Source organism: Pleurodeles waltl, chromosome 2_2, assembly GCF_031143425.1.
Source record: "Pleurodeles waltl isolate 20211129_DDA chromosome 2_2, aPleWal1.hap1.20221129, whole genome shotgun sequence".
NCBI classification, from domain to species: Eukaryota; Metazoa; Chordata; class Amphibia; order Caudata; family Salamandridae; genus Pleurodeles; species Pleurodeles waltl.
This window is the reverse complement of record NC_090439.1, coordinates 1,070,128,947-1,070,150,923: the sequence shown is the minus strand read 5'-3', so window position 1 is coordinate 1,070,150,923 and position 21,977 is coordinate 1,070,128,947.

The window sequence follows — 21,977 nt, the reverse complement described above, 5'->3', positions numbered from 1 at the left end:
TGCCGGCTGAGCTAGAGGCCAAAATCTACAGGTAGGCACTTCTCAAAAAACACCTCTGTTTTCTTCCAAAAATTTTGATGTGTCCACGTTGCGCTTTGGGGCGTTTCCTGTAGCGGGCGCTAGGCCTACCCATACAAGTGAGGTATCATTTTTATCGGGAGACTTGGGGGAACGCCGGGTGGAAGGAAATTTGTGGCTCCTCTCAGATTCCAGAACTTTCTGTCACCGAAATGTGAGGAAAACTTGTTTTTTTAACCACTTTTTGAGGTTTGCAAAGGATTCTGGGTAACAGAACCTGGTCCGAGCCCCGCGAGTCACCCCTCCTTGGATTGCCCTAGGTCTCTAGTTTTCAGAAATGCACAGGTTTGGTAGGTTTCCCTAGGTGCCGGCTGAGCTAGAGGCCAAAATCTACAGGTAGGCACTTCTCAAAAAACACCTCTGTTTTCTTCCAAAAATTTGGATGTGTCCACGTTGCGCTTTGGGGCGTTTCCTGTCGCGGGCGCTAGGCCTACCCACACAAGTGAGGTATCATTTTTATCGGGAGACTTGGGGGAACGCCGGGTGGAAGGAAATTTGTGGCTCCTCTCAGATTCCAGAACTTTCTGTCACCGAAATGTGAGGAAAACTTGTTTTTTTAGCCACTTTTTGAGGTTTGCAAAGGATTCTGGGTAACAGAACCTGGTCCGAGCCCCGCGAGTCACCCCTCCTTGGATTGCCCTAGGTCTCTAGTTTTCAGAAATGCACAGGTTTGGTAGGTTTCCCTAGGTGCCGGCTGAGCTAGAGGCCAAAATCTACAGGTAGGCACTTCTCAAAAAACACTTCTGTTTTCTTCCAAAAATTTGGATGTGTCCACGTTGCGCTTTGGGGCGTTTCCTGTCGCGGGCGCTAGGCCTACCCACACAAGTGAGGTATCATTTTTATCGGGAGACTTGGGGGAACGCCAGGTGGAAGGAAATTTGTGGCTCCTCTCAGATTCCAGAACTTTCTGTCACCGAAATGTGAGGAAAACTTGTTTTTTTAGCCACTTTTTGAGGTTTGCAAAGGATTCTGGGTCACAGAACCTGGTCCGAGCCCCGCAAGTCACCCCTCCTTGGATTCCCCTAGGTCTCTAGTTTTCAGAAATGCACAGGTTTGGTAGGTTTCCCTATGTGCCGGCTGAGCTAGAGGCCAAAATCTACAGGTAGGCACTTTGGAAAAAACAGCTGTGTTTTCTATAAAAAAAATAGGATGTGTCCATGTTGTGTTTTGGGGCATTTCCTGTCGCGGGCACTCGGCCTACCCACACAAGTGAGGTATCATTTTTATCGGGAGACTTGGGGGAACACAGAATAGCAAAACAAGTGTTATTGCCCCTTATCTTTCTCTACATTTTTTCCTTCCAAATATAAGAGAGTGTGTAAAAAAGACGTCTATTTGAGAAATGCCCTGCAATTCACATGCTAGTATGGGCACCTTGGAATTCAGCGATGTGCAAATAACCACTGCTCCTCAAAACCTTATCTTGATCCCATTTTGGAAATGCAAAGGTTTTCTTGATACCTCTTTTTCACTCTTCATATTTCAGCAAATGAATTGCTGTATACCCAGTATAGAATGAAAACCAACTGCAGGGTGCAGCTCATTTATTGGCTCTGGGTACCTAGGGTTCTTCATGAACCTACAAGCCCTTTATATCCCCGCAACCAGAAGAGTCCAGCAGACAAAACGGTATATTGCTTTCAGAAATCTGACATCGCAGGAAAAAGTTACAGAGTAAAACATAAAGAAAAATGGCTGTTGTTTTCAGCTCAATTTCAATATTTTTTTATTTCAGCTGTTATTTTCTGTAGGAAAACCTTGTAGGATCTACACAAATGACCCCTTGCTGAATTCAGAATTTTGTCTAGTTTTCAGAAATGTTTAGCATTCCGGGATCCAGCATTGGTTTCACACCCATTCCTGTCACTAACTGGAAGGAGGCTGAAAGCACCAAATATAGTAGAAATGGGGTATGTCCCAGTAAAATGCCAAATTTGTGTTGAAAAATTTGGTTTTCTGATTCAAGTCTGCCCGTTCCTGAAAGGTGGGAAGATAGTGATTTCAGCACCAGAAACCCTTTGTTGATGGCATTTTCAGGGAAAAAACCACAAGCCTTCTTCGGCAGCCCTTTTTTCCCATTTTTTTGGAAAAAACTAAATTTTCACTGTATTTTGGCTATTTTCTTGGTCTCCTCCAGGGGAAACCACCAACTCTGGGTACCATTAGAATCCCTAGGATGTTGGAAAAAAAGGACGCAAATTTGGCGTGGTTAGCTTATGTGGACAAAAAGTTATGAAGCCCTAAGCGCGAACTACCCCAAATAGCCAAAAAAGGGCTCAGCACTGTGGGGGGAAAGGCCCAGCAGCTAAGGGGTTAAATATAATAGCCTAATGAATGTCTGACCACATTATAAAGATGTATTTATGTTTCTTTTCCAGAGATGAATATTGATTCTGTATGGAGTAACAGGTGAAAAGAATACAGGGCTTTAAAAGCATCAACAAAAAAGTTCACAAAATTAGGGGCAATAATTGTTCCCCTTAAACTGACTTTGTACTGCAAATAATAGTGTCCAATAAACCAGATTTAATTCATGGTGGGAGCAATCTCAAGAAAATTGACAATGAAAGAAGTTAGTATTCGTCAGGAAACAACTCTGTTCAAAATGTTTTCCATAATGCTAATTACCTGTTCTTGTGAAATTGTGGTGTACAACAATTCAATATCCATTGTTACCAAAATGTAGAGGCTTTATTAAAGATTTGTGAATAGGGCAAGGTCTTAATAAAGAAATCATTGTGCTTGCCCAGAGCCTCAAGGCTTGCACTGCAACCTGACAGTATTGGCCTGCCAGATGTTTGTTTTTGCATTTTTATGGACTTTTGGTATTAAAAGTACATACATTTTCAACAAAAATGTCTTTGGGGTGTGCCAAACTACTAACTAGACTATTTACTGATTTTGCTACCCATTGAGACTTTTTGCATACTTTATACAACTTTGCATCTAAAAGCCTTCAAGGCATTTGACTCTACATTGTTTATATTTTTTCAGTTTTTGTAATAAAACCCTTTAACTTTTTAGGTATCTCAAACTTAGTTATTGAGTGGACCTCATTACTTAATAAGCTGTTTTAATGTGCTAATTTGATGTTCTGGGAGGTGCCTTAATGTGGGAACACTTTGCCTCATGAAGGTTTAACGCCATCTCTGATCCAGTCCACTGTGGGAGAATCAAAGGAAGTACATTTTGGGGGGTGGCTTGGCTCCCTCAAATCTTGGTAGAATGAGAAAGGTTGAGTGAGAAAGGTTTTGTGATTGTGTTCCACATTCATGGAAAAGTTGTGCTGTGATTGGTTAGCCAGCCAGCAAGCCACGTTGGGATTGGTGAGACATCACCAAATATCTGTGCTGTCATTGGTTGGTTGCTGTTGCAATCAGAATGCCCCCCACTGATTGGTCAGTTACCAATTTTGGGGGGTGGCTTGGCTCCCTCAAATCTTGGTAGAAGGTGATGGTTGCACATTAAAGAGCACCACCTTTTGCCAAGAGACCACTTCTACATTTCCATCTACCCTTAATGCCCGATCCTGGGAGACAGCGGATTTTCCGGTAGAGTTCCCTGTGTTGAGATTTTGCCAAAAGGTATGCCTTATAGAATTATTCCTGAACAATCTGGAGTGTGAGTATGATTAGGGCAAAATTATTCTGTAAGTTGTGTGTGTTTCTGGGGTGTCTGTGCTGTGTGTAGATGTTTGAACTTGTGAGGTGGATTGTTATGTTATATGTAAATTGTTTGATTATGCAATTGTGATTTGGGGTTCAATTGGTAATTTGATCACTGTTGTTCTGTTTAATTATTAATATTTGTGATTCTGGTTTTATAAAGAATTTGTTTTAATATCAATTGATTTTGTTATCAGATTCACTTAATATGATATATTGAGATATTATGATTTACTTGGCTCTTTAAGGTTGCGTGTAATATGAGATACCACATGCAAACAGTTTTTTTTAATTAACTTGTTTTTCCTTTTATGGGCTTGCATGATTAATACAGGTTGGTATATTTTGCTTCTAAGTGCACAGGAGTAGGTGCATTAGCCAGTGTGGATTACTACTTGACGGGAGTCTACCTAGTGTGAATTGTGATTCAAGATGGTACCATGGAGGCTGATGTTCCTGGGTCTATTAATTGTGAGATTAGTCTTACCTTAACTTGCTGATTTCTTTCCTATTTAGGTTGAACAGACAAGGTTGATTTTGTGTAAAATTGAGTGAGAAAGGTTTTGTGATTGTGTTCCACATTCATGGAAAAGTTGTGCTGTGATTGGTTAGTCAGCCAGCAAACCACGTTGGGATTGGTGAGACATCACCAAATAGCTGTGCTGTCATTAGTTGGTTGCTGACAGAGCTGCACTGTGATAGGTTGACCTTTGACTAAGCCATGCTGGGATTGGTTGTTGTTCCCTAGTTTGCATACATCTGCATACAAAATGATGATGGAGATTGGGTTCTATAAGTGTACCTGGAATTCTGAATTACATGAATATACCGCTTCTGATAAAAACTTAGGACCAGATTTACAAGGAACTGGTGCAGCGCGTTGCTGCACCAAAATTGGCAACCCCATGCTGTGTCAGTTCTGAAATGCAGGAGCGTAACAAAAAGTAATGCTCTGGTGGCGCCAGGCGCTTCTCCGTATGTTCCTTAGTTTCACTCAGAAGCTACCCCTAACAGTAGAAGGCTAGATTTCTTGACACAAAATATGAATGACAGAAAGCCTTTACCTAGACCCGCACAATTTGAGGCAATAAACAAATGGGACTGAATGTGCGCTGAGAAGGAAAGAAAAAAAATGACAAAGCAAGTAAAGTGCTCATTTTGACAATGGTTAAAAACAAGTGAGATTGGCAAGAGAAATGTTGGAGGGGGAAAACGATGGAGAGTATATGAGTTTTCCCTGCAATAACTAAAGAAACCAAAGGCAGAAATAAAACTGTCGAGGGAGAAAAACAGTCATGATACAGCAAAGGAGGATCAATTTTTACTTAACTTTTAAATTTCAGGTCTCGTTCTTATACTGACAGGGCACGCTGAACTGGTGCTGGTCCTGGTGGAGAGCCAGATATGGGAGCAGCAGGAAGTAGTATAGCAGTACAAATGCATGGCCAATTTGGTTGTAAGCACAATAGCAAATGCCCCAGTTGGGATTGTAATGACTGCATTGCCAAGTACATGCAGAGATACCCCAGCTGTTTCTCAAAATTATCAATTCACCTGGTGTGGTTAAAAATATTCCTAAAGAGAAAACTATCATTGACAGTCTTTTAAAAATTGCAGAATGCAGCACACATAGAAAGAGGAAAAACCTGGGAGAAATAATGTTATTTCTCCCCGTTGTGCAACTCTTATGCCACCCTTGGGGTGGCACAGGAAACTAACGCATTCCCAGGTTTTACAAAACCTTGTAAATCTGGGAATGTGTCAGATTCCATGGGTGTTGCATGGGAACACCCACAGCAACACCCATTGAATGCCCCTTTCATGCAGAGTTATGCGTGAAAGGGGGACATATTTACAAGGCCATGAAAGGTGGCTTTGCGTGTTCTTGTAAATATGGGCCGGCGGCACACTGTGCCACTGGAGCGTCAAACAAATGATGCTCCAGTGGCACAGTGTGCTGCTAGGGCCTTGTAAAAGAGGCCCTCAGTCTCTATTGTGAAGTTTCGTTGACCTAATACACAGTCCTACTAAATTTGTACGAACCATATAACAGAAGTAGTAAAAGAATCAGGGTCCGGGAGCTATAGCCCAATAAATCGTTGAAAAGTGAAAGGTGAAAGGTTTCAAAATACTATAAAGACCAAGTTAAAGAGATTGAAGAGAACACTTCTATTGAAATAAATGAAGATAATTAATATAATGAATTGAAGACCTTTTAAAAGAAAATATAATTTAAAGTTTTGTTTCAGTTATTGTTTTGAAATAAATAATAGGAAAAGAAGATTTTTTTTATTGTTTTCAAGAAAGTTTTTGTTGATTTTGTTAAAATGTTGTGCCTTATGATTATTTTGTCTTAGTCTCAATAGAGAAAGGAGTACAGCAAATACTGTAAAATTGTTAGTATAACTGTCTTAATAATAATAATAATAGTTTTAGTTGGCCTATTGCTGTGCTTACTGTCTACGCTAGGGTACGTCTCCTCAAAAGTTTAATTTACTACAGTACATAATGAGATGAAACATAAATACACTAATGCAGAAGAAAAGTTTAGTTAGTGAATGTCAAGATAACATTTATACTAAAAAATATACAAGAATATTCTAATATTATGAAGGTTAGAAACTGTTTTGGAAGAATAAAAGGTCAATAAGACAACAAATTAAACAAGAAGGAGAATTTAGATTGTCAAACCTACATCCTAGATTGAGAGTGGAGCAAGAAATGAGACGTGAAATGTCGATGGTGTATCGTGAACCTCTTAAAGGTGGCAAGGCTGAATATGTATGACAGAGTGAATGTGAAAGGGGTTAGGTTGCGAGAGTGATTATTTGACTGGAGGAAAGCTGATTCTGAGTGGAATTTATTATGGGTGTGGTAAAACTGCTAATTTTAATATCCTGCATATTTGGTTGTTATTTTGCTTTAGACATTTAGGGGCATATTTATACTCCGTCTGCGCCGAATGTGCGTCAAAAATTTGGACGCACATTCGGCGCAAACCTTGCCCCATATTTAAACTTTGACGCCCGAGCCCGCAGACGTCAAAATCCCGCCGGGTGCGTCATTTTCTGGATGCGGGAAACTGCCTTGCGTTAATCATATGCAAGGTAGGCGTTCCCGTCCCAAAAATGACTTAAATGCCTGTGCGTCGTATTTATGCTTCCGGGCAAAAATCCCGCACGGCCGGGAGGTGGAGGCGGAAAATGACGCACAGCCCGATTTGCGTCAAAAATTAACACCTGGGTCAGGGCAGGTGTTAAAATGGGGCAAACACACCTGTATTTAATCAGAACACACAGAAGCAACAGCAGAGCAGCAAAAGGGGAGACATGGAGGTGCTTCTCATCCAGAGTGCACGCAGACGCAGAGCACAGCAACAACAACAGCAGCTACCACAACACCAGCAGGGACCCCAAAGGCAACGCAGAAGGCAGGAGAGGATATTCCACACCAGGACAACCCTTCATGGCCTCAGGGAACATGACATCATCCAGAGGTACAGGTTGATCTGGCAAGCCATTCAGCAGCTGCTGCGCAACATTGAGCCACAGTTGACACCCAGCTTGCTGACACCCCGCACCATCCCAACAGAAACCAAGCTGCTTGCTGCACTTCACATGTTGGCAAGTGGCTCCTTTCAAACCACTGGCGCCCTGGTTGCCGGAATATCACAGCCATCATTCTCCACCTTCTTGCCCAAAGTACTGGATGCCATCATCGGACTCACACCCCGCCACATCTGCTTCCCAAATACACAGCAGAAGCAGCAGGAGACCAAACAGGGGTTTTACCTCATTAATGGATTCCCACACGTCCTTGGTGCCATTGACTGCACACATGTACGCCATGTGCCACCTGCTGCAAATGAACACCTATACCGCAACAGGAAGCATACACACTCCATCAATGTGCAGGCCATTGTGGATCACCAAGGATTGATCACCAATATTGTGGCAAAGTATCCTGGGAGTGTCCATGACTCATTCATCTTCTGTCACTGCACCATCAATTAACACTTCCAGGATGGACGATATGGCAATGGACTACTTGTTGGTAAGTACAGAACCCTACTTATATACACACAGCACAGCAACCCTCTAGGACACATAACACATACACCACGACAGCAACATGTGGACAGGAACACACTGAGGTTGTGACACCGCTAGACATGTTTGATAGGTCTGCAGTGAACATGTCACACATCTGAAATAAGTGTACAGTCTAATGTCAATACGTGAATGATCACAACGTATGGAGAGGTTTGGCTAATTGTCACCTTGCAAAATGTAAGCCTCTCACTGATGTTTAAATTAATCCATTGCATATGTCTAAAGGTATGGGATGTCCAGGGTACATAGATGCTAACGTGTTACCACCACTGTCAAATTGAATCTGTGTATGGAACTATCATCTCACCCCCAGTGAAGACACAGGGACACCTGTATCACAAGTCACAATGCTAGGGAGTGCACACTGTACTGCAAATCCCAAAACATACTGCTGACAACCGGTCAGCAGGCAAACACTCGTTCAGCCAAGGAAACAACCCAATGCAGATGGTACATCCTAGAAGCCTAGGAATCAACACAGTAACACAAAAGAGCCACAGACAACACAAGACAACTACTGCCATGCAAGGTGATATGAATGGGGCAAGCTACGTCAATATGATCCCAATCATTTTCTCTTTCAGCTGATCAGGGGTATGGGATCCAGCCATGGATTATGACACCATTTGGCAACCCAAGCACTGCAGCAGATCGTGCCTACAATGAGGCACATAGAAGGACACACACCATAGTGGAGAGGACCTTTGGCATCCTCAAGTCGAGATTCAGGCGCCTTGACATCACTGGTGGCAGCCTCCTATATTCACCAGAAATGGTCTGTAAGATCATTTTAACATGTGCCATCCTGCACAACATTTGTATACGAAGGAACATTCCCCTATTAGAAGCAGAGCCACAAATGCCTGAAGAGGAGGATGCTGGCCTACAACATGAGGGGGAACAACAAAACACAGCTGCTGGATTGCGTAGGCGCCAACATATTGTGAACAATTTCTTTTGAAACAACTCACCATCACCACTGTAGCAACTTATGTAAATAAACTCCAATAATAATCACCATATCATGGTCTGCCTAATCATTTTTGCTCACTTTTATCTCTGACTATCAGAATAAGAGTGTAGCCTCATGGAGCATTGCTGACATACTGATCAGGACACAGAAAATTCCAAAGCAATTGTGATGCGTATTATACAACAGTCACATACACACACACTGCAAATGACATATATCATGTACATTTCACCTTTGAAGGGCAATAGCAGAGGACCACACCTATTTCACACATACATGTTGGCAACATGGTTCATCACAGCATATGGCACACAACTAAGACACCATCAGTCAATAAGGGAATAAAATGACTCATACGTGAGGCAGTGGATGTGCTATTGCATTGGTAACCGGAATGTATGACCAGACCCTTGACAGCAGTAAGTCGTACTGCACCTATCTTTGCAAGGACTATCTGTGACTAGAGTTCCATATAAGCAGAACATAGACAGCAAAAGTGCCACACCTATGACAAGCATTGCGCACATGACATGCCATGTACATGTCAGCCCATGCCCTAACTCCTGACACACCCATGCTCCTGGTCTCACCCCACCTGTTTTAAGAGGTCCCTGGAATGGTAATATGTGTCCCCAGATATTCCCGCCTCTACACACACACAGACTAACAATAGTAATCCAGTGTGCTTCACTCTTTCGTATGGTATGCCGTAGTCCTAGTACATCTGACTGCATGGACGTCAGGTCAAATAATGCACTGGCTTATAGTTTCCAAGCCATGTTATCAGCTGTAGATTGCTTCCCAAGTGAAAGGTATTGTTGGCCATTTGAACTCAAATCTCACATACAGGACTTGTGAGAAAATGATGCAGCTCACACCTGTGAGCATCTCCATGCAGACCACCCATTTGAACGTGCACTGCCCTTGCAGATGCTTGGAACAGCATAGAAGCTGCCATTTTGTCGATTACACTGTTATGCATTGCTAGAAAAATAAGCTGTGTAACACAGCCCTTGGGTTTATGTGTCACCTTCCAAAACACAGGACAAACACAGTTTTCCATGTTAACTGTCTTGTTCTTCATCCGACCAGTCTTAGTCGGCCACTGAGTATGAACCTTGTGAAATTGCTGGATCCTGATTGAGCCTGCATCCTGTCAGCCTGACTGGCACCTGTCTGTGCGTTACCCTAAAGGTTCCTTGTGGCTACATATGTAGCATACTTGCATTCCCAACCCCCACATTTCTCTGGGGGTATTTTGTCATGTGCTTCCTCAATGCATACTCAAATACAATGTATAGATTAATCTGCTTTTTTATTGTACCATAATTGTGAACTTGTCTCCAAATACCCAAATCATGGCCTATCCCTTGTCTGGGTCTCATGTATGCATGAGCGACAAAGTGTGACAGTGTACCAGGGCCGTATGCAGGGATTGGGTATGGTGCCTCCGGCAGAACCAGCAACCTCTGATAATGTGCATGAAAATTCCACACATGTTAGGACCCTGACAGTTCACATGCTGAATCAGATTGCTCACAACATATTGATGGCCTGTGTGTGCTGATTTGCTGCAAGATTAATCAACACAGAGGCTATGATGTTCCCAGATGCTGTGGGAACTTTACAGGCTAACCTGTTGTAAGGAAATGCCTCCTTGGCATGGTTACCCCTTGACTTTTTGCCTTTGCTGATGCTATGTTTTGAATTGAAAGTGTGCTGAGGCCTGCTAACCAGGCCCCAGCACCAGTGTTCTTTCCCTAACCTGTACTTTTGTTTTCACAATTGGCACACCCTGGCATTCAGGTAAGACCCTTGTAACTGGTACCCCTGGTACCAAGGGCCCTGATGCCAGGGAAGGTCTCTAAGGGCTGCAGCATATCTTATGCCACCCTGGGGACCCCTCACTCAGCACAGACACACTGCTTGCCAGCTTGTGTGTGCTGGTGAGGACAAAACGAGTAAGTTGACATGGCACTCCCCTCAGGGTGCCATGCCAACCTCACACTGCCTATGCAGTATAGATAAGTCACCCCTCTAGCAGGCCTTACAGCCCTAAGGCAGGGTGCACTATACCATAGGTGAGGGCACCAGTGCATGAGCACTGTGCCCCTACAGTGTCTAAGCCAAACCTTAGACATTGTAAGTGCAGGGTAGCCATAAGAGTATATGGTCTGGGAGTCTGTCAAACACGAACTCCACAGCACCATAATGGCTACACTGAAGACTGGGAAGTTTGGTATCAAACTTCTCAGCACAATAAATGCACACTGATGCCAGTGTACATTTTATTGTAAAATACACCCCAGAGGGCACCTTAGAGGTGCCCCCTGAAACCTTAACCAACTACCTGTGTAGGCTGACTGGTTTTAGTACCCTGCCACACTCGAGACATGTTGCTGGCCACATGGGGAGAGTGCCTTTGTCACTCTGTGGCTAGTAACAAAGCCTGCACTGGGTGGAGATGCTATCACCTCCCCCAGGCAGGAGCTGTAACACCTGGCGGTGAGCCTCAAAGGCTCACCCCCTTTGTTCCAGCACCACAGGGCATTCCAGCTAGTGGAGTTGCCCGCCCCCTCCGGCCATGGCCCCACTTTTGGCGGCAAGGCCGGAGGAGATAATGAGAAAAACAAGGAGGAGTCACTGACCAGTCAGGACAGCCCCTAAGGCAACCTGAGCTGAAGTGACTCTGACTTTTAGGAATCCTCCATCTTGCAGATGGAGGATCCCCCCAATAGGGATAGGAATGTGACCCCCTCCCCTTGGGAGGAGGCACAAAGAGGGTGTAGCCACCCTCAGGGCTAGTAGCCATTGGCTACTGCCCTCCCTGACCTAAACACACCCCTAAATTCTGTATTTAGGGGCTCCCCTGAACCTAGGAACTCAGATTCCTGCAACCTAAGAAGAAGAGGACTGCTGAGCTGAAAAACCCTGCAGAGAAGACGGAGACACCAACTGCTTTGGCCCCAGCCCTACCGGCCTGTCTCCCCCCTTCGGAAGAAAACTGCTCCAGCGACACTTTCCCCAGGACCAGCGACCTCTGAATCCCCAGAGGACTGCCCTGCTCTAAAAGGACCAAGAAACTCCCGAGAACAGCGGCCCTGTTCACCCAAGACTGCAACTTTGTTTCCAAAGGAGCAACTTAAAGACAACAGCATTTCCCGCCAGAAGCGTGAGACTTGCAACTCTGCACCCGACGCCCCCGGCTCGACTTGTGGAGAACCAACACTGCAGGGAGGACTCCCCGGCGACTCCAAGACTGTGAGTAACCAAAGTTGTCCCCCCTGAGCCCCCACAGCGACGCCTGCTGAGGGAATCCCGAGGCTCCCCCTGACCGCGACTGCCTGACTCCCAGATCCCAAAGCCTGGAAAAGACCCTGCACCCGCAGCCCCCAGGACCTGAAAGATCGGAACTCCAGTGCAGGAGTGACCCCAGGAGGCCCTCTCCCTTGCCCAGGTGGTGGCTACCCCGAGGAGCCCTCCCCTTGCCTGCCTGCATCGCTGAAGAGACCCCTTGGTCTCCCATTGAAACCTATTACAAACCCGACACTGCACCCGGCCGCCCCCGTGCTGCTGAGGGTGTACTTTCTGTGCTAACTTGTGTCCCGCCCGGTGCCCTACAAAACCCCCCTGGTCTGCCCTCCGAAGACGCGGGTACTTACCTGCTGGCAGACTAGAACCGGGGCACCCCTTTCTCCATTGAAGCCTATGTGTTTTGGGCACCACTTTGAACTCTGCACCTGACCGGCCCTGAGCTGCTGGTGTGGTAACTTTCGGGTTGCTCTGAACCCCCAACGGTGGGCTACCTTGGACCCAAACTTGAACCCCGTAGGTGGTTTACTTACCTGCAAGAACTAACAATTACTTACCTCCCCTAGGAACTGTGAAAATTGCACTAAGTATCTAGTTTTAAAATAGCTATATGTGTTTTATTTGAAAAGTATATATGCTATTGTGATTATTCAAAGTTCCTAAAGTACTTACCTGCAATACCTTTCATGCAAAGTATTACATGTAGAATTTGAACCTGTGGTTCTTAAAATAAACTAAGAAAATATATTTTTCTATACAAAAACCTATTGGCCTGGAATTGTCTCTGAGTGTGTGTTCCTCATTTATTACCTGTGTGTATGTACAACAAATGCTTAACACTACTCCTTTGATAAGCCTACTGCTCGACCACACTACCACAAAATAGAGCATTAGTATTATCTCTTTTTGCCACTATCTTACCTCTAAGGGGAACCCTTGGACTCCGTACATATTATTCCTTACTTTGAAATAGTACATACAGAGCCAACTTCCTACACCTGTGTACAAATGTTGTAATGACACCTGCCGGAACATGACTCCTGAGATATGATCTCACTCAGCACACCAAGGTTGTCCTGTTGATAGTCTCATAACACGTCTGCAGTGACAGGGTAGGACCATCCCCATGTAGGTCCTCATTGGCTTTACGTCCATTGATCTCTGAAGGATACTCAGTAGATACAGGAATAGCCGCCACTGACTCATGATGAGACCTGGAAGTAACTGTGATAACATAGACCCCTAAAAATATTCAGGATCAACATTGGACCACACACATGAACCAGACACATCTGTGCAATTGATCACTGGAAATATGTGGCCACGTGCTGCCTCGTCTGCTGGTGCACCACTTCCACAGGAGAGTTGTGGCTCAGTCATATGATCATAACTGTGGCGTGATATTACATTTGTGGTTCACCTTTGGCTTTCTGTGTCAATAACATGGTACCCACTTAGTCTGTACATGTGCCTGACTCACGGTGGGTTCACCAACAAGTGCCTCGGAAGCAGTATCCAAATTTCCAGGACATTTGATGGGCAACTTTTGGACCATTGACATGAACAAGCGTCTGCCATCTATCCGGTGCATGCTTTGTCATTTGTGGTGTCTACGTTACCCAAAATCTTGGAAGTGCACACAACTGATGTTGCTACATGTATGACTAACACATGTCCTCTCTCATTTCCACACTGACTTGCATCTGAGGTTTGGACACATTGACTTCACATTCATCCAAGCATATTTGCAATAATGCATCTTGTGATGCACACACACTGGGTCAACAACTACATTAGTAGCCAATGCACACACATTGAGCCATAGGCATTGAGGTATTGTACTTATGTGCGTCACATTGCTATCCTCTCCTGACGCCAAACATGCCCAATTTGTGCAATACATATATGTAGGCCACACATATGGCCATCTAGTGCATCATCAAGAGTGAAAATCCTGTTAATTAAGTAGCGGATCATGGTCCGCAGTAGTATGATGTCTCACATGTGCCCATACACCGTCAAGACCAAAGTGGGTGCAATCAGCCTATCACAAATGTTACATAACATTAAAATGGTAAAATGAACCAAACCCAGTTAATGCCCAGAAATGTTGACGCATACGCGTCAAAAAATGACCGACAAGCGTCAAAAAATTACACTTATGCCCGAAAAACGACGCATAATGCCCTGAAAACACCATTGACTCTTCCACACTGTACCTCAGAAAATTGGTTATGTGTTAGACTATTTCCAAATATATGGATGTGGGCTCATTTCTACTCCTGTGCGTCGAAAACAATGAGGACCAGACTGTATTCGTCAAAACTTTTTGATACATAACGATAAAAACGGCTGCCATTTTATGCAGGAAGTGATGTAATAGGATATCCTGTTTACAGATTATGTACAGTGGGATGACTTTCACTTTGCAGTCTGCGATTCTTCTAGACTGTGTGGCTGTGTTGAGAGTTTTGTCTGGTTAAATTGTGCTTTTGTCTCCTGTGTGGTCCATTTCTTGTCATTTTGTGAATAAAATATTGTTGTTGTATCCTGTATTGTGTACAATTGTGTTGTATTGTATTGTCTTTGTTGTTTTTGGGAGTCTGTTGTGGGTAGTGATAGTTTGGGGCTAGTTGGGCTGTTTTAGTTGTTTAGTTTAAGTTTTTCATATTCTACTTTCCCTCTATTCTCCTTTGTTCCCTGCAAACTTACTGAATACTTTTGCTTAATGTAAGTTGGTGCCGCCTTTGTGTCAAACAGCAACACAAATCAGGAGCCAATTATGTATAGATTTAGGTCACATTTGCCTGTGAGGTATAGAATTTCCAAATCATTACCAACATTTATTGATGCAACAGCTAGACTGACTTTTGAAACACTACATGAGGCTGAAAATGAATGCAGGCTTCACGTCAATTGATGATAGCAATGTGGCCCAAACATGTGTCTCATGTGTGTAAGGAAAGCGATCACGGAAATTCTAAAAATCTTAGGGATTATTGTGGCCCTTCGTAATTTTGGATACAAGTCAGATCTGGATTTGGAGACATAAGGAACAAGTTTAAGCTGCCCTCAGCTAACATCTTAGACTGGTATTTGGTGTTTGTTATTCCACCTTTCGTTTAGGGATGGCTGGCCAAAGGTGTGCACATGGGTGCATATCTCAATGGTTGGTGCAACTCCTCATAGCTGGGCCACATCAAATGAAGAAAGTGTAACAACATGAGGACTTACAACTGTCCCTGCCCCTCTGTACATTGTACCTGTGCGTCATAAATTTGTCATGGGCACAATGGCTGGTTGAATGGTAATGCACTCCTCAAGGAAAGTGGCTTTGGATGTCTCTCTTGGATACACATGATGAGACTAATACACTCCATTATTATGTCTGCTCACTAATGAAGGAGCATGTTTGCTTCCACATGATAGTTAGGGCCACTGCATGTGTGCAGATATGTGTGTAAAACTCACAGGCGACCCATGGTATGTACATGTTAGCCGTGCTATATCGGATGCAGTATCATCATTTCTGAGTGGCTTTACTTACTTATGTAATCTTGCACATAGTATTTGTCTTTGAAATTGTTGGACAGTGCACAGAATTTGAGCACATTTCTCCCTTCCATGCCTTACAGGTGGACCCGCACCCTACAATGTTGGCGAGGTGGCTACATTCGAGGACCCAGACAACTTCAGTAAGTGTTGATATGTCTGTTACCTGTTGTGTTTGCTGGTGATGTGTGATGGACTCCTGTGTTGGTTTTGGCCAAATAGTGATTTGTCACCTTCTTGTCCTATTCAACCCTCCGTCTACATCCATTTCCATGGTGAGACCTTTCACTGGCTGTGGGTGCTCTGATGGCACTAGCAGCACACTTAACAATATGGACCTGCCCCAGTCTCTGATCTTTCACATCCACTTATATGTAGTTGAAATATAGTGTATACTATGCATAGCATTGTTATGGCATGATATGGATGTCAGCATTGGTAATGTGTACAGCTGATGTAGGGGAATGTGTGGTACATTGGATTGCCCTGATAGTCGTAGCAGTGTCCTATTTCCTCCTCTGACTGTGCAGGTGTATTTCAGTGACCAGTTACATGTGTCCTCCCCCTCAATGCTGTTGTCTGAGCAGTATGACATTTGGGATGTTGCTCTGTGACCCAGGCACAGGATGGACCCTGACATATGCAGCATGGGTGTGACCTTAGTGCTGTGTAGCTTCTAATGTTGATGACATTGGCTGATGTTTGCGGCAACTACGGGCATTCACACTTGACAGGACTGGAACATTTGTCTTGTTTCAGGGAATTGTTAACGTTGTCATCCTAAACCCTCTAATTTAGGTGTGTATGATCCATGGGGACGTTACTGCCATTGGCTACTTGAGCTGCACACACAGCGGAGGTGGGAGTGGCAACTGTTGTCACTGTTACATTCCAGTTGTCGTTATGGCTAGAGGTTGTTAATTGGGCCCTAGTTAATGTAGGGGGTATAGTGGCTGACGTGTGACAGGATGTCAGTTTGACGTTGTGCTCTTCCCTCCTGGCATGGCTTTACCTTTGCTACATCATTGGCATGGCAGCATACCCCCATGGAACTGTTGTTGGTGTTGTGTTATGGTGTGTCCCAGCTTTTTCTCTGCCCCCGTGCCGTACCCCTTTACACATGCCACTCCATGTATATGATGACTTCCATGCATTTTGTAGTTGGTATTCCCCCCCACTGGTTGTAGATGACATTAATGCATTTTATTTCCCCATGCGACTTACCCTGCATGTGCGTTGTCTCCTGGTAGTCTGCGCTGTCCTGTCCTTCAATCCCTGTGACGATCTCCTCAGGGATGACGGCTGCCACCATCTCCTCCATGTGGTCCAGGGCCTCCTGGTGTGCTGGACTCCCACCTCCAGTCTGCAGTGCTGCCTTCCTGTTCCTGGCCATTTTTCCCTTGGTCCTGCGCTTTCAGTCATGCCAGCATTTCTTGCATTCGATGACTGTTCTGCATACTTCTGCCACACTGTTAATCTTGTCCACAATTTGTTACCACATAGCCTCTCTCCTTCTGATTGGCAACTTTGAGGTGACAAACAGTTGGTGCTGGAGTTCCGTCACCTCTTTCACCAGAATTCCCTGCTCCTCTGCACTGAAGCGACACTTTCTTTTCTTCTTCTCCCTGTCCTGGTTCTTGTGTGGGTCCTCCTGGCTGGTTCCTGGTCTGTTGTCATCGTCCTGGGCTCTGGGCAGGCATCTGGAATCCATTCTGGCTCTCCTATGCTGAAAAGGCTGTGTTTGCTGGGATTTTTTACACTATTGCATCAAAAAACACCGCACATACAGTTTGCGGTGTCGTAAATCGGCCCACAGTCATTTCCGCCGCGTTAACGTCGTTTTCCTTTATGACGTGATGCTGCGGTGTGCGTAAAAAAAATTACTTACACCTGTGGTTTGCGCCGCCGTGCGTCAAAGTATAAATTTGACGCCCGCACGGTGCACAGCAATGGCATTAGCCGGCGGTAATATTTTTGACGCAAAACTGCATCAGCGCAGTTTTGCGTCAAAAAGTATAAATATGGGCCCTAGTGTTTCCTAGAGTTTATCATATGAGCCAAATGGATGTTGCAGTTGGTTTGAGACGAGTGAAACGAGGATTTGAACAGGTAGTTCTAGATGTATTAAATGCTATTATTCCTCCTCCAGGCTTGGCAGTGAATAATGTCACGAGTAGACATTTATCTACATTGGTAAACAGACTTGCATTAAGCACAGCTGGAGCACTAATTCAGATTAATTCTGAACTAACTGCTACAAGACCTATGGTGATGAAGAACCACTTACCATTAGATATGCCTCTTGTGAAGGAAGTGGGGGAACTTTACACATTATACTAACCCCTGTAATAATTATAATGATTTGTGCAATTATTCTGTTTCTCTTGCTTAGATTCTCTGGATCTCTGATAAAAAATTGTGGGTATAAACATGAGAAGACACCATTAAAAAGAAATGGGCTTAAGAATTTAAGATTGAGAATATTAAGGATCTTGTCTACAACCAGTAAAAGATGATGGAGAAGAATACCAGAAAGAAGCAGAAGGTGATGCAAACTGGATTAATTATTGATCAATAAAATTGTATTGTTTTAGTGATTATAAAATTATCAATAGGGGGGTATTTGTAAAATGATTTTCAGGTTCATATTTTGGGCACCAATAATGATGATTACTACGCCTCTTTACATATAAAGACCAAATTAACACAATTGAAATGAATCCAATTTCCTATGATGTGTTGAAGTGTGTTTATTAATGTGTTTTATTTATGAAACCTTTCCATGTAAAATGCCATTTTAGGCAAGATGAATGTCATCTCAGTCACTCACTCCTGTTTCCCCCCGTGTACATACTCTCCATATAAGCTCCACACCACGCAGTCAAACTGGGGTCATATTGGTTTATTTTCATTGCTGTATTATTTTGCTCACAATAAACTTTCCAAACAATAAACTTTCTATGGCGCCGATGTAAGATTGCAACAAGTATCTATCTCATTTGTTCGTACTATGGATTTATTCACTGGGAAAAAGTGATATTGTTAAATGTTTCATTTTTGTTGGAACATCTCTGGATGACCTCAGCATAGAGGGTCTTGAATGTTTCCTTTAAGAATTGGGTTTGTGCTTATGTGTTAAGGCAATTATTTTTATTTTTTCTTGTGTTCCAATTTTCTAAAGAAATTAGACTTTTTCTCACACCATGATGATTTTGCAATATTACGAATTTCCTATGCAAGAATTGTGCATAAGGAGCCCTTGGTGTCTTGAACTACTTGAGCTCAAGCAGATTTCCTGAAGCACATTTAGGCAAGTAACTACAATAATAATGTAGAATGTTCAGAAATGCATTTGTCTCTTCAAGATAAGCACTCTGCCCAAAATACGAGGTCTGAAATACACCAGCTGTTCTAGGGAAGTGCGGCGCTCAAAGAACAAACTCCCTGGAGAATACTAGTGACTTAGCTGCAGTCTTTTCCGTTGTGCTGGAGGAATGCCTGGTGTCAGCTGGTACAGGAACGAAGAAAATAATTGCCTCAAAAGTCCTGAGTACGAGGATGACAGCAGGGGCTGGACTGCCAAATCAGATGCTGAGATCAGGAAACAAAACAAAGCCAAGCAGGGAGGCATGCTTCACTCTACTATTGATAGCCAATCAGGAAAGCAGTTGAGTTTCCACATGTGGATGAGTCACCACACCCAATTAGAAGCACATGTCTACACCACCCCCAATTAGAAGCACATGTCTACACCTGCTCACATTAGCAAACAGGCATTGGTAAAACAAGCATTGATAAAACCAATTGTGTTACACAGCACATTATGTTTACTTAGAAACTTGAAGGTTTAACCAAGAACAGAGATATGATTTAACCCTAATCCCTGGGGATGCTGACGGATAACGCAGGAAGCACCTTGGGGATTCCTGACACTTGGTGTGGAGGCAAACAAGAAGATTTTCATATTCTATTAGGGATGCTGCCCAACTATTTATGGATTTTAGTGCCCATTGAGACTTAGAATATTTTCTGATTTTGCATACTTTGTTTTACTTTACATCAGAGAGCCTTTGTGGCATTTGCCTGATAAAACCCTTTAACTTTTTAGTGACACAGAACTCAGTTATTGAGTGGAGCCTATTTCTTAATGAGTTGTTTTATGCTGCTAATTTGATGTTCTGGGAGGTGCCTCAACCTGGGGACACATTGCCTCATGAAACTGAGCTTCAACACAGTCTTCATTCCACCAAACAGAGTGAACCAAACAAGATACTCTTCTCACTGCCCCAAGCAAGGGCAAATGTAAGGAACACAGTGAATTGTCTCTAATCACCCCTTACAGTGCTCAGTCCCCAGATTTACAAAACTCTGCACAAACACTGGTCCTATTTGCTAGCGGATAACACCCTAAAGGATGGAATTATTCCTAAACCAAGCGTCACACACACCAGGGGTTGTACACTATGGGACTTTTTGTGTCATAGCTTTTTACCACCTGATACCAACAAAAGAAGGGGCCAGATGTATCATTGTATCCAATAGCGATTACCTAATTGCGATTTTTTGCGAATTTTAATTAAGTAATAGCTATTAGAATGTATGAAACTCCAGGAGTTTCATACTGCGATTCGCAAGGGCTCTCAAATGGACCTACCACATCAATATTCATGAGGTAGGTTGCAATTTGCGAGACATTGCGAATGGCTACAATCACAGGGATGGTGGCCTGCTGGGCTCAGCAGACCACCATGTCTGTGATTGCTTTTCAATAAAGCAATCTTTAATTTTTTTTAATGTAGCCCGTCTACCTTAAAGGAAAACAGGATGCGTTTAAAAATGAAAATTTAAAAGTTTTCTTTTCATTTTTTAAGAGTAGGTAGTGGTCCGTGGGACCACTGCGTGCTCTTAAAAAACATTTTTGCATGTATTCACAAAGGGGAAGGGGTTCCCTGGGGCCCCTTCCCCTTTGCGAATGGGTTACCACCTACTTGAAGTAGTTGGTAACTGTGATTGTTTTGCGACCGCATTCACGATCACAAAACAATCATACATACTGCTGCGATTCGGAATTGGGAAGGGACGCCCTTGACACGCCCCTTCCTAATACCGAATCGGTATGTAGTCGCAAATCCAATTTGAGATTCAGTATCAAGTTACCACATCGCAAAGTAGACTTGTTATATACCAAAATGCATTTTTGCGATCGCAAACGGCCCAACATGCCGTTTGTGATCGCAAAATTGTTTGATACATCTGGCCCACGGTTACCTAAACAACCCTGTGGTTTCTAAAAATGTGGCCCTTGTAATATCTGTTGCTATGCCAAGGACAAGACTGTAATGTTCAAGTATAACACTAGGGTTTCACACAAGATTACTAAATGTATTAACTGCAACACCAGATATGTGGTTTACTGCTTAATATTTGTGTGCAATCTCATATGTGAGCAGTACGATAACACCATTTAAAGAAAGAATCCATGGATATATAAGGGCAATAAGACATAACAACAGAGACTATCCCTTTGCCACATACTACAATACTGCTCATTGCCAAAGAGAAATCCTGGGCAACACTTTCCATGGTATTGATACCATATGTGCGTTACCACGAGGTAGGGACAGGACTTTGATGTTGAGATGCATGGAAGGCAAATGGATTATTGGACTCGGAGCGGTGGAAGAGGGTCTTAACTCTGATAAGTACCTACATGTGTTCCTCTGAAAATGCACGAACAAGGTGACTAGGAAGAACACTCCATGATTTACTCTTTTCTCCGTTACAATCCTGTATACTATACTCATCTGTCATTACATTTTTGTGATTTGTTACGACACTCACTATATTTAGCTGTTATTTCAGTTTTGTGACTTTGTTCAATAAGGGCCTGCAGACTATTCATTATCAAATTATAATGACTTGTAGATAAGGTTCTATATTATCTGAGCATTTACCCTGTGTAGGTAGACAACCCTATGACAAAATTGTTGATCCTCGTTTGGTGAGTTGTAATTTCCTTCTGTCTTGGAATTAATCCAAATTCAATGTTATTGAAGATGTGCAATTCCATTCGTAGCAATATTAGACCTTTTTCTACGTCTATAATATTGCCCAACGACATGTACACGTTTGTTTCAAGAATTGTTCGACTATAATATGGACATCATTTTATAATTGGTTGCATATAGAAAAAATTTATTTGTTAAATGGAGTTCACATCATTATAATTCCTGTCTTTAATAATGGCTTTACATGCCGTTTTGTACATTTCAAGATGGTGCCTCC